We start from the raw sequence: 12,569 nt of genomic DNA, 5'->3' as shown, positions 1-12,569 counted from the left end.
CACCCACATCAGGCTTCTTAATATAATTTTACAAAATAGGGTCCAGTAGTCCTTCAAAATTTCAGGCTGAGAACAGAGAAAGAACAAGATGGGCCCCAGACATCTTGTGATGCCCAAAGCAAGAAAGTCTTGGGGCGCCTGGGTGGCACAGTCAGTTAGGTGTCTGACTTCAGCTCAAGTCACGATCTCACGGTTCGTGAGTTCAAGCCCCGCGTCGGGCTCTGGGCCGACAGCTCAGAGCCTGGAGCCTGCGTCAGATTCTGTGTCTCCCTCTCTCTCTCTGCCCCTCCCCTGCTCACGCTCTGGCTGTCTGTCTGTCTGTCTCTCTCAAAACTAAATAAACATTAATAGAATTTTTTAAAATAATAACAAATTTTAAAAACACAAGGAAGTCTCAAAGAACGGTGGAAGCATGTCAAAAGGACAGAACAGCCAACGTAAAGGGTCTCTCTCTAGCCAAAAATGCTATGTTGAGCAACACAATAAATAACAGTCATGGACTGTAACCCACAGAATAACATAAATGTATATGATCCCATAGTGATGTAAAGAAATAACTGAGTAAATAATTAAATGGGGGTTAAGAAATGAGTCTGGTACAGTAGCATCCCAATAAATAAATGCTAAAGGAATGATGGAAACAAACATCACAACTTGGCAACCACCACAGTAATAATTGTTACAGGTGAAAATCATTAATATATGCTAAAATTAGTGGAAGAAAGCATGATGGGAAGTAGGATTTTTGCATAGTCTCAAGGTATCCACCTGTAAGATACATACTGGTCGAAACAGGAAGAGCAGTGACTTTGCGATGAAAACACGTGGCAGATACAAGTTTAAAAAAGTTAACCAAGTTAACATCACGGGTTGTGATGCGTAGTTGATAGCCAGTGCCTCCTATTATACTGCACTAAAAAGGACACAATGTCACAGTGTTCTTGCCAGCAACGCACAATCTGAACTTAAACATGAGAAAACATCAAATACCAATTGAGAGACATTCCGCAGAAATAATCGGCCAGGATTCTTGAAAGGCACCAGGATATTTAAAGACAAAGGCACGACCACACATTGAAGGGAAAAGAGACACGACAAATAAATGCCGTGCAAATTCTGGGTTGGATCTTGCATTGGAAAAGGACATCTTGATTTGGTTTAAAAAAATATTTTTTTAAGGCTTATTCATTAAAAAGAAATGTTTTAATGTTTATTTTTGAGAGACAGGGACAGAGCATGAGTGGCAGAGGGGGAGAGAGAGAGGGAGACACAGAATCCAAAGCAGGCTCCGAGCTCTGGAGCTGTCAGCCCAGAGCCCGACGTGGGGCTCGAACCCATGAACTGTGAGATCATGACCTGAACCGAACTCGGATGCTTAACCGACTGAGCCACCCAAGTGCCCCAATGTTTATTCATTTTTGAGAGAGAGAGACAGACAGAGCACGAGCAGAGGAGGGGCAGAGAGAGAGGGAGACACAGAACTCATAGTGGGCTCCAGGCTCTGAGCTGTCAGCACAGAGCCCAACGTGGGGCTCAAACTCACAAACTGCAAGATCGTGACCTGAGCTCGAGTCGGTCGCTTAACCGACTGAGCCACACAGGAGTCCCTTGATTTGCTTTTAATAAGTGGACTTCTGTAAGATGCTAACATTTGGGGAGGCTGGGTGGAGAGTATGTGGGAACTCTGAACTCTTTTTGGAATTTTTTTTTTTTTAATTTTTTTTTCAACGTTTATTTATTTTTGGGACAGAGAGAGACAGAGTATGAACGGGGGAGGGGCAGAGAGAGAGGGAGACACAGAATCGGAAACAGGCTCCAGGCTCTGAGCCATCAGCCCAGAGCCTGACGCGGGGCTCGAACCCACGGGCCGCGAGATCGTGACCTGGCTGAAGTCGGACGCTTAACCGACTGCGCCACCCAGGCGCCCCTGGAATTTTTTTTTAAGTTTATTTTGAGAGAGAGAGAGAGCATGCATGAGTGAGGGAGAGCAGAGGGAAAGAGAGACAGAATCCCAAGCAGGCTCCACACCATCATTGTGGAGCCCGACTTGGGGTCTGAACCCACAAACCTTGAGATCATGACCTGAGCTGAGATCAAGAGTCAGAGGCTTAACTGAATGCGCCACCCAGGCACCCCCTGGAACTTTTTTAAAGTTTAAAATTAGTAAGTTTAAAGAAAGACGTCTTTTTATGTTTATTTTTGAGAGAGACAGAGGAAGAGCGTGAGTGGGGGAGGTGCAGAGAGAGAGAGAGAGAGAGAGGGAGACAGAGGATCTGAAGTGGGCTCTGTGCTGACAGGAGGGAGCCCGATATGGGGCTCGAACTCACAAACCGTGAGATCATGACCTCAACTGAAGTTGGACACTTAACCAACTGAACTACCCAGGGGCCCCTGAGGTGCACCTTTTCACTGTCTCTGGATATGCCCTGTTCATATTGCAACTTGCATGGTGGGCGGTAACCAGATACTCCAGTGGTCTTTTGGGTAGTCAGGCTTGACAAGCAAAGGTGTGGACATCGTCTCCACCCGGGGCCTGGGACTATACAGAGGAACCTCCTAACCAGAGGTGGAGAACCTCATCCTAAATTCCCAGGAACATACTCATGTCCCTGAAAGGCAGCAGAGCACAGGGTAAAAGGGTAGACTCTGGAGTCAGACCTTGGGGCTCATCTTGAGAGTTATAACGATAGGCAACATTTACTGAAGTTAAATATGTACAGGACACGGAGGTAGGCACTTTACCCACACTATCCTGTTTAATCCTTCCCCCTAGTAGAGGGGAAACGGAGGCAGAAACAGATTAAGAGAGCTGCCCTAAGTCACTCAAGTCGCGTCTGGTCTTGAACTCTGTTGTGCACACTTCCTAAAAGTGTCCTTCCTCCAATATCCTCTCAAGGAGGTGAACATGGTCCAACTTCAGGAGACGTTCCAGTCGGAAAGATCTCTTAAGAGTCCACTCCTGTGGCCTCTCTGCTCTGCTTGCCTGTCACGTCAGGATAGGATGATGCACATTCAACAGCATCTGGAGGCATCGTCTCTACTGTTGAACTTAACCGGTGAGTGACTACGTGGCAGGAATTTGGGCCCAGGAAGATTGGGCACAGGGGCAAGGAAGGGCCTTCTGGGTGGGCACCTGAGCTGCGTGGCAGGCAGACAGCCCGCCCCCTTCTCTGGGGTTCATCTCAAAAAAGTGACTGTCAGCTATTGGAGGCTGGGGCTGGTTTTGGCTTCCTGCTCACCCATCACCCATGCTAGTGATCTGTCTCCTGAACCCCCCGTGAGCTGTCTCCCCCTCTTCATGCCCCTTCTCAGGCTCCTGGCAGCATAGGTTACCGTGATCAAGGCTTCCTCGTTCCATAGGTGCTCAAACCTTTGATTTCTTCTCCTTCAGTCTTGGAAGAGAGGAAGCAGGGAAAGTCCTCAGGATATGGAGCAGCGAGACCCGATTGTGCCATCGCGTGACGGCCATGTGCCCTTGAGCAAGTCATGTCACATCTCTGCTACGTTCTGGATGCACAGAGTTATTTTGAGACATACATGAGATGCATATTTGGGGAAGCACAAGGACTGTGTCGATGTCGGTTTCTCTTCTTACTTCCTCCACGCTGGGACGGAGACCCAGAGCGGTTCTGCACGGGTCGTCCTGCACAAGGAAAGGAGACAGAGCTCTGTGGCTTTGCTGCCCGGCAGCATTCGGACTACAGCTCTCCCCCAGGCACCGGGCATCCCGGGGGGACCCCACCAAGGCTGATGAACTCCTCCTCTCCCTTCCACTTCAACTAACATTTATTGAGCCCCTGTTATGAGTCAGACATTCTCACCTCCAACATCTAACTTATTCTCATGACAGCCCCACACATTTATATACAACCTCCCATTAAGGAAACTGAGGCTCAGACAGGTGACTTACCTTGCCCAGGTTCATAAGTTGGTAATTAGTTGAATTCGCATCTGCCTGTCAGCAAGGCTAGTGCTGTTTCTGCCACTACAAAGCTACCATAAACGAATAACTTCATTTGAACACCAGACAGCCCTGTGATCTTGGCAAAGGTAGAATTATCACTCTCGCTTTACGTAGGAAGAAAATGAGTTTGCGAGAGCTCGTGAGGTTAGGAGGCATAGACCTGGGGATAGAATCAAGGTCTCTGGTTTCAGTTCGTCCATTCATTCATTCATTCATTGTACAATTTCCTGAGTTCCAACCCTCTACCCAATACTGGGAAGACAAATCCAGTTTAGAAAGGAGCTCACGTTCTAGCTGGAGGGAAAGGCAATCAAATGTGATTGTAATCTCTCTGCTTTTCCTGTGGGAATGTTCTTTGAAATAGTCCTGGGTTCTCCTTTCTCACCCCACGCTCACACCTCCACCCCTTCAAAGACGCGTCCGTGTCCACCATGCCCCCACGATTGCACTTGCGAATGTCAGCAGTGGTGTCCGTGTTGGCAGATCTAATGGTCCCCCTTGATTTCATCTTATTCTGTCTCTGAGCAATCCTTCTCATGGACAACTCCCTTCTTTTTGAAACCCTTTCTCCTCTTGTTTTCCGGGTGCTACCTGCTTCTCCTATGTCTTCGCCACCTCATCCTCGTGGGTCGCAGGGCTTTATGCAGGAATATGTCTGCATGTTCTTTAAACACATGGAGTTTGACCCAGCTCTGGACTTTGCCTTGGCTGTTCCTTCTGCTAGAATTCTTTTCGCCTCATCTTTACATGGCTGGTTCCTTATCTTTCAAGTCTCTGATTAAATTTTAGATCTTCAGAGAAGGCTTTACCGATACTCCATCTAAAGATGACCCTCGATCTTTTCCTTTAGAGTTCCACCCTTTAGTTCTCTGCATTGGACTCACCACTATCTCCTATTTTGCTTACTTATTTTATTTGCCATCTCTTTCCCTCAACCAAAAATAAGCTCTTTGAAAACAAGGGCTTTGCCCATCTTGTAGAAGAATGCTTGGCCCATAGTGAGCATTTGACAAATGTTTGTTTAATAAACATATGGAAGGGGGGCGCCTGGGTGGCTCAGTCGGTTAAGCGTCCTACTTGGGCTCAGGTCATGATCTCGGGGTCCATGAGTTCGAGTCCTGCGTTGGGCTCTGTGCTGACAGCTCAGAGCCTGGAGCCTGCTTCAGATACTGTGTCTTCCTCTCTCTCTGACCCTCCCCCGATCATGCTCTTTCTCTCTCTGTATCAAAAATAAATAAATGTTTAAAAAAAAACAATAACATATGGAAGGTGTTCTCTGAAAGATAGGAGAGACAGAGACAGAGAGAGAAAGAGAGACTTTGAAAGCTAATTAAAAGAGTTTTTAGAAGGGTACATGGTCAACAGTATCAAATGCCCCAGATACGTCAAATATGACAATAAATAAAACGTTTCCATTGGATGCAGAAATTTGGACGTCCCCAATAATCTCAGCAAAAGCAATTCCGGTGGAGATTTGCATGTGGAAAGCTAACCCAGGAGCACTGTGTGCAGTACGTGGACGTGAGACAGTGAATGCAATTTAAGCTTAGCTGTAAGGTGAAAGGAAGCTAGAGAAATTGATAGGTCATCAGGGTCAAGGAGGATTGTTCTGTTTTGGTTTTGGTTTTGCTTTGGGATGGAAAACATTTGAGCATGATCCTACACTGAGGAGTCTACGAAGGAAAAAAAACATATAGGAAAGGTGATCATTATAAAGCAAGGTTCTTGAAGGAAAGAAGGGATGGAATCTAGTGAACAAGAATGAATTCTTAGGAAAAAGGGTCAGCACCTTCTCTTCCAGGTCAGGGGAGAAGAAGCAAAGCATGGAGAGATGTAAAAAGAAAAAAAAGGGGGGGAGGACAGGGGTGGGACGCCTGGGTGGCTCAGTCAGTTAAGCGTCCGACTTCGTCTGAGGTCGTGATCTCACAGTCCGTGGGTTCGAGCCCCGCGTTGGACTCTTTGTGTCGACAGCCCAGAGACTGGAGCCTGCTTCAGATTCTGTATTTCCCTCTCCCTCTGCTCCTCCTCTGCTCACGCTCTCTCTCTCTCTCTCTCTCTCTCTCTCAAAAATAAATAAATAAAGATTGAAAAAAAAAAACTACCCAACTTTATGGGTACGGGTTGAGAAATGGAAGGAGTTCCCTCTTAATGGGTAATATTTTCCCTCTGAATGTCAACCGCTGATGGCAAGAGAAGTAGGCGAAGGGGCAGGCCCTTGCTAAGACAAAAGGTCTAGAATAGCCATCAGCCATCGTAGGTAGGGATGAGAAGTAAACTGCATTCGGAACAATGACAGAAAAGAACGCGTGTTGATACTGAAGTCGGGTGAGGTCAGACCCATGTACTCTTGAGGAAAGTGTGAGTGTGCAGAGAAAGGAAGGTGGCATTGGGTCAGTCCAGGTTGGGGAGCACGTGGGGCTGTCCTCACCCCTGGTGCTGTGCCCGAGGCCCCCTCTCTCACCAGCATACAGCTACTACATAAACACACCCAAGCAGAAAACATTTGTTCTGCAAAAGCCACTGCCCCCATTTTCTAGTCGAATGAACGAACTTGTGCTCACACCCTTGCTCATTCCCAGAACCCTAGTGCACCGCTCCGGCATCCTGACTTCTTGAAGCTGCTCTTGGTACCTGAAGGGAACTGGAACATACACCCTCCAAGCACTGAGGAGTGGGACTATATGCTTAAGAGGGCAGAAAAGGCACATTCTGGAAATGGTCCGGGTCAGCGGAACGCTAACACTGCCTTCCAGGGTCCTCTCGGCCCCTGGACAGAAGCGGGGAGGGATGGAAGGCAGACTAGCAGAAAGGAGGCATGCCCTGTGACACACTGAGGCTGTGTCAGAGCTTTGCATCTAGTAGAAAATGCTGGGCGTGGGGGAAGGAGCTGACTGGCATGTTGGTGCCCCGGGGCCTCCATGTGGGCCCAGGCTGGGGTCCTTCTCAGGTGGCATCAGTGTTAAAGGAGCCTGGGCCCCCGCACAGCTGAACACAGGCTGGGAGGAAATTCTTCCTTCTGAAGTTATCACTTCTCACTTAATGACTTTTGGGGGTGTGTCTCTGGGTGGAGAGGAGGTGATTAACCCTTTCCTGAGACACGTAATTGCCTTCGAGGCTTGGGGAGGAATCTAACTCAACTCATTTTGTGCCATTTACTATAGTCAATGCCGTAACTATAGTCAGCAGTGGGTGGTTGATCTACATGAAATAACCTGCAGCTTAAGTCCAATCCCGAGAGGGAGGGAGGGAGACAGAGAGAGAGAGAGAGAGAGAGAGAGAGAGAGACTTTCCACATAGACCTTTCAAACACTGTCCACGGGAGAGCTGAGGCTAGAATCAGTATTTAAAAATTTTTTTCTTGATGTTTTTACTTATTTTTGAGAGAGAGAGACAGAGCATGAGCAGGGAAGGGGCAGAGAGAGAGGGAGACACAGAATCGGAAGCAGGCTCCGGGCTCTGAGCCATCAGCACAGAGCCCCAGTGCGGGGCTCGAACTCACAGACTGTGAGATCATGACCTGAGCCGAAGTCGGACGCTCAAACGACTGAGCCACCCAGGCGCCCCGTAGAATCAGTATTTAACAAACATGTACAGAACATGACTGCTTGTATTCAGGCTTCGAGTTGCAAAGAAGGGAGTTTCCAGTCTAATGGGGGAGACCTAGACGATGCCCTCAGAAAGCATTCCAACGCGAGGGCCAAGCAGGCCGACAGAAAGCACCACAGAAAGAGGGCAAATGGGCATGACTCAGGGGAGGTACGTAACCGCCGAGGGGATGTGGAAGTCTTGACAGATCAGAGGATGTTGATCCCCTTCTTTAAAGGATAAAGTGCTTCATCTGAGAAGCCAGCAGAGGAGAATTCTTCAACAGGCTTGAGCTTAGAAGGCGGGAAGGAAAAGGTGGAAGAATGCCTCATCTTGAAGAAAGGTAACCCCGCGTCCAGTCGTCCCGCTAAATCCCCCGTCATCCCTGGGCGGGAAGCCCTGAGCAAAGCCACCACATAGGCCTGCCCCAGGGTCTGCCCCCTCCCAGAGCAGGGCTGCTCTCTTTCTCTGGCACCACTGCATTCAAGGCCACGGGCAGACCCGAGGCTCTGGGCCGCCTCCCATCTCTGAAAAAGTCCGGGCAGAAAGGTAACAATGAGTCAATGTTTAGCTCAGGGAGACAAAAGGCCCTTTGATAAGACCCTGGCCTCGGCAGACGCCTCCGCTCTGCGAATGAGCTTGGATTGCATTCAGGAAGAGGGGGAGCAGGAAGCCGCGGTTAGTGAGCCCCCCCCCCCACCCCCCTTGTCCTTTCAGACGCCGTGGCTGTGGTATAGACCCTGCAGTTTGGACCCTGGCCTGGCAATCACGCTTCTAGTCGCCTCGTCTGATAAGGCCCTCCTCACACCCAGGAATTCTGGGCTTGTTCCGACGGAGATGGGAGCGGGGCCAGGTAGCCACGTGGAGGGAGCTGGGACTTGCCTCCACTGCAGGGGGGAGGGGGGCACAGCTCGATGATGCCGGAGTCCTGTGTCCCTGAGCCTGCATTTCTAGAGAGCCACCTCCTCTGTGATGTGCCGGTTCCCTGGTGAGTCTGTTGTCTCAGCTACTCACCTTTCCAAGGCAAAGCGGGGAAGAAAACACTAAGCTGTCGGGTGAGGCTCTGCAGGGAAACAGAGTGCGGGCCTTTAGGAGCCTTCCAGGGGGGCTGGTTAGGAGGGAAGCTGGGACTGGGCTCACAGATTAGCAGCCTTTGTGTGGGTCATTTGGATTTTATGGAGACCGTGGAGACAAGGAGCTAGGGGCAGGTGGGACTGTGACAGGTAATAAGAAATGTATCTTGGGCCCTCACACAGAGCTCCTAAGACCTTTGGAATTTCCTAAATGGTGAGAATCATAAAAGTTTCTCTTGTTGTGTTAATGAGGCAACTTTTGGAATATCCCTAGGTCACCTAAGGATGGGAGTTGTTTACCTGAAGACCCCACCTTACCCGCCCCCCACCCGCCCGTGAGGAGTGGGGGCTGGAGGATGCGTCCAGTCACCCTTGGCCAGTGAATTAATAAACTGTGACTATGCAATGAAGCTTCCGTTAAAAACAAAACCAAAAAAGGATGGGGTTTAGAGAGCTAATGGGTTGTGAACATGGGGGGGGAGGATTGTGGGAACCTCTGAGTTAAAGCTGATTGGTCAGAGGCACAGGGGACAACCTGGCCTAGTGATTAGCATGTGAAGTTGGGGAGTCTTGGAGACTGAGCCCTTAACCTGTGGGATCTGACTCTGTCTCCGGGGAGGCCTGGTCAGAATTGAGTTGAATTGTAAAACAGCCAGCCAGCCAGTGTCCAAAAATTTCTTGGTAGTGTGGAGACCGCCTCCCCCCGCCGCCATATTGGAATTAGATTCATAAAGACGGGGTTAAAGCTGCTGGGTGGGGACCAGGACATGAGATAGCCACCATGGAAAGCTCAGTCTGCTAAAAGTGAAGTCCTATATGAACAAATAAATGCATCCCCCTCTCTGCCCCTTAGCATCAGTGCCAGCCCCCTTAGTTCCACCCGGCCCTGTGCCCCCTCCCCTCAACACACACAGAGGAATCTGGGCTTAATGAGACCTGGGCTCTGGGGAAGGGAGAAGAAAGTAGACAAACCGGTTCAACAGGGAGGAAGGATTCTTGCCATTCTCTTCCCAGGCTGAGGACGGAAAGGAGTAGGGGAGCAAGTGAGGTGAGCTTGTGGAGGGAGAAGGAAGGGCCTCAGAAGGCTGGGTGCTCTCCCAAAACGGACAGAAATGGGTGCTGCTTTGTGTCCTTCGTTATTCCAGCAGGATTTCAAGAAGGCAGGCTGACTGGCCCCATCTTGCAGGCCCGTGCATGAGGGGAGGGCACGTGAATTGCCTGAGGAGGACGGAGTTTGAGGGGGAGGAGAGAAGAAGCAAGGCAGTCAACAGATTGAGCTGGGCACCATGCATTAGCCATGCCGACCCAGATGCAAGGTGGGAGAGCCTGGTGCTGCGCACACGAGGGATGGCCCCTCTGAAGGCTGAGGGGGTCTGAGGTTCTTGGATGTCCTTCAGCATTCTCTTGTCCAGGCCCCAACCCTCTGGGCTGCTCCCCGCCGTTGAACAAAGCATCTTCCTAACACTCAGAGGTACAAGAAGACCCGGGAGACCGAAGACGCCAGGCCACCACATGTCAGCAGTCCAGTCTCCTCACTTGACTCCTGCACTGGTCTGATAGAATGGCCACCACACCCCCATGCCAGGCTTCTGACGCCCCCCTGTCCTCCAGGGGTCCCAAGCCAGATGGAGACCATCCGCATATCCCCTGTGGTCTAGCTGCGCCACAGCTGGAATTATTTCCCAAGAATTTGATGGGAAAGTGTAAGAAAGGCAGAACTCTTCAATAAGAGAATACAAGAGCCATCAGAGCTCAACTCCCTTATTTGAGTCCAGCCACAGACTGGTGTGGCCGGCAGGAGTTCTAGTTCTGCGGCTTTATCGCAGAACATGAGGGGACTGGGTTCTGTTCTCTGTTCGCCCGACTCCCGGCATGCCCGGCCTCTTGCAGGTGTTGGATGAATAAATGAACGGATTGCCAGCAGACAGGAGTGCAGGGTGGATTTACTCAAAGGCCACTTGCCCAAACATCTGGGGGCCCCCATCCTCTCCCATCCTGTCCCCAACCCCTGCCTTCAGGGAGCAGAGAATATTCCCAAACAAACTGATCATACAAACTGGGCTAACGTGATGCGAAAGAGTCAAGGACATCTAGGATGCTTCCCTACAGCAGGTCCCATTTTCAGTAAAGCCAAAAACTCTTTGAGCTCCGGGTAATGTCCCTTGCTATCTTCCTTTGGGCCTGTCTTTCTATGGATCCTGCTGTTCTCCCGTCTCTCCGATCCCTCCTCGGCGCTTCAGCCTTTCGGCCTCTTTTTCTTTGTTTCTCTGGATTGTAGGCCTGGGTCCGAAACCGGGATCCTCCCAGGCTGGCCTCTCTGACCCTGATCTTCAGAGCCCCCCCCCCCCACCCCGCCCCTGCCCCGGCACCTTCAAAGTGTTCAGTGCTAAGCAGATGTGCACAGACAAAAGACAGCAAGCCTGCTTGTAGAGACATGTATCCACAAAGACACCTGGGAGCACTGTTTCCTTAGGCTACTGGGATGGGTCTGCTGCATCCAGATATTTTACAGTAGTTTTGTTTTGTAAGAATTATGTGCGCTTGAGCAACATACTGGCATTTTATTTTTCTTTGGAGGTTCTGGCACAAATGAATGAAAATACCCATCCCCCTGCAATGTATTTGCTGTGAAAGATACATTTGCAAGGCACCGTGTCGGTCAATAGGTAGGCTCCCTCGTCCACGCGCATAAAATGCAACGTGTTTTATTTATTTATTTTTTCAACGTTTACTTATTTTTGGGACAGAGAGAGACAGAGCATGAGCGGGGGAGGGGCAGAGAGAGAGGGAGACACAGAGTCGGAAACAGGCTCCAGGCTCTGAGCCATCAGCCCAGAGCCCGACGCGGGGCCCGAACTCACGGACCGCGAGATCGTGACCTGGCTGAAGTCGGACGCTTAACCGACTGCGCCACCCAGGCGCCCCAAATGCAACGTGTTTTAAAGGTAACCAGCAGTGAAAACCAGTAAGCACTTTGCTTCCCTTTTCTTCATCCTGTGACTGATGCTGGTGAGCTATACCTGCAATTTATAACCCAAACGTGCCACAGATGGTGAATTTATTGGAGTAGGGAGACGGGCTGCGGAAAATGCAAAAGAAGCATTTTACTATGTCTCAGTATTTGGGTGGAGGTAACTCACTGTTTACCAACAGCGCAATGGCTTAGTCTGACGACCTCATTTGATTAAACAGCAAAAGGAAAAAGTGAAAGATGGGTGCCGAGAGGATTGGAACGATACTTGGCCAGCGCAGTGATTTAAATAGGGTGGGTGCTTACATGAGCAATGGATTGATCGGAAGCCATAGGTCAGAGGGAGAAATGGTTCATGACAAACCAGTTCAGGGCACCAGCCCCGAGAGGGTCCACAGGGCCCTGGGACATCCTGCCCATCTCCTCCAGATCTCTGACAACCACCCCTTCCACCAGCCCATTGTTTCTCGGGGGACAAAACATGCCCACAGTCATAAGATCGTTCGGATGTCAAAACACAGAAGAAGAAGTTGAGATATGTAATTATGTTTTACAGACGAAGAAGCTCGTCTGTTGGATGAAGGGATTGAGTCCCCGACCCAAAGTCTCAAAGTGGGGCTTCCGGGACTAGAACCCAGTTACCCCGACTCCCCGGCCAGGTGGACTCTTGGGCTCTAACTGCATCTCCCGAGACTTTACTTTGGATTCAACTTGCCGTGTGGTCCCACCCTAGACACTTCTCCCGGGACTGGCCCTGTGCTGCCCCTGACCTCATTGCTGGCTCTCAGGGCATGTTTTAGAGCCGGGTCCCAGAGACAGGCAGACTCATTTGAGCTCAGGAAAGTCTCTTTATACCCAAAGCCATCAGCCTGCGACCTCCCTGCTTGAACAGTCTCCTAACTGGGCTGTCAGGTGACACCCACTTCCCTGTGATACAGAGGAAAGCTTGCTTGCCTGGGAGGCGAACACCCAAGCG

General features: G+C 50.1%; 1 long non-coding RNA gene across 3 annotated transcripts; it reads left to right on the top strand.

The window, feature by feature from the left end:
- The first annotated feature begins 7,760 nt into the window (after window positions 1-7,760).
- Window positions 7,761-10,545, top strand: LOC124510415 (uncharacterized). Of its 3 annotated transcripts, none has more exons than XR_006961686.1 (3): window positions 7,761-7,892; window positions 8,267-8,402; window positions 8,897-10,545. It is a non-coding gene; the product is annotated as an uncharacterized LOC124510415 (long non-coding RNA). The 3 variants fall into 3 exon arrangements; XR_006961687.1 differs by having other exon boundaries at window positions 8,267-8,537; window positions 9,768-10,545; XR_006961685.1 differs by having other exon boundaries at window positions 8,267-8,537.
- The last annotated feature ends 2,024 nt before the right edge of the window (window positions 10,546-12,569 follow it).

The sequence above is a fragment of the Lynx rufus genome, unplaced genomic scaffold (assembly GCF_022079265.1).
Source record: "Lynx rufus isolate CCGP_SWC_20201006 ecotype Redwood Valley unplaced genomic scaffold, mLynRuf1.p SCAF_15, whole genome shotgun sequence".
Classification (NCBI taxonomy): Eukaryota; Metazoa; Chordata; class Mammalia; order Carnivora; family Felidae; genus Lynx; species Lynx rufus.
This window is presented reverse-complemented; position numbering and strand designations above follow the sequence as displayed.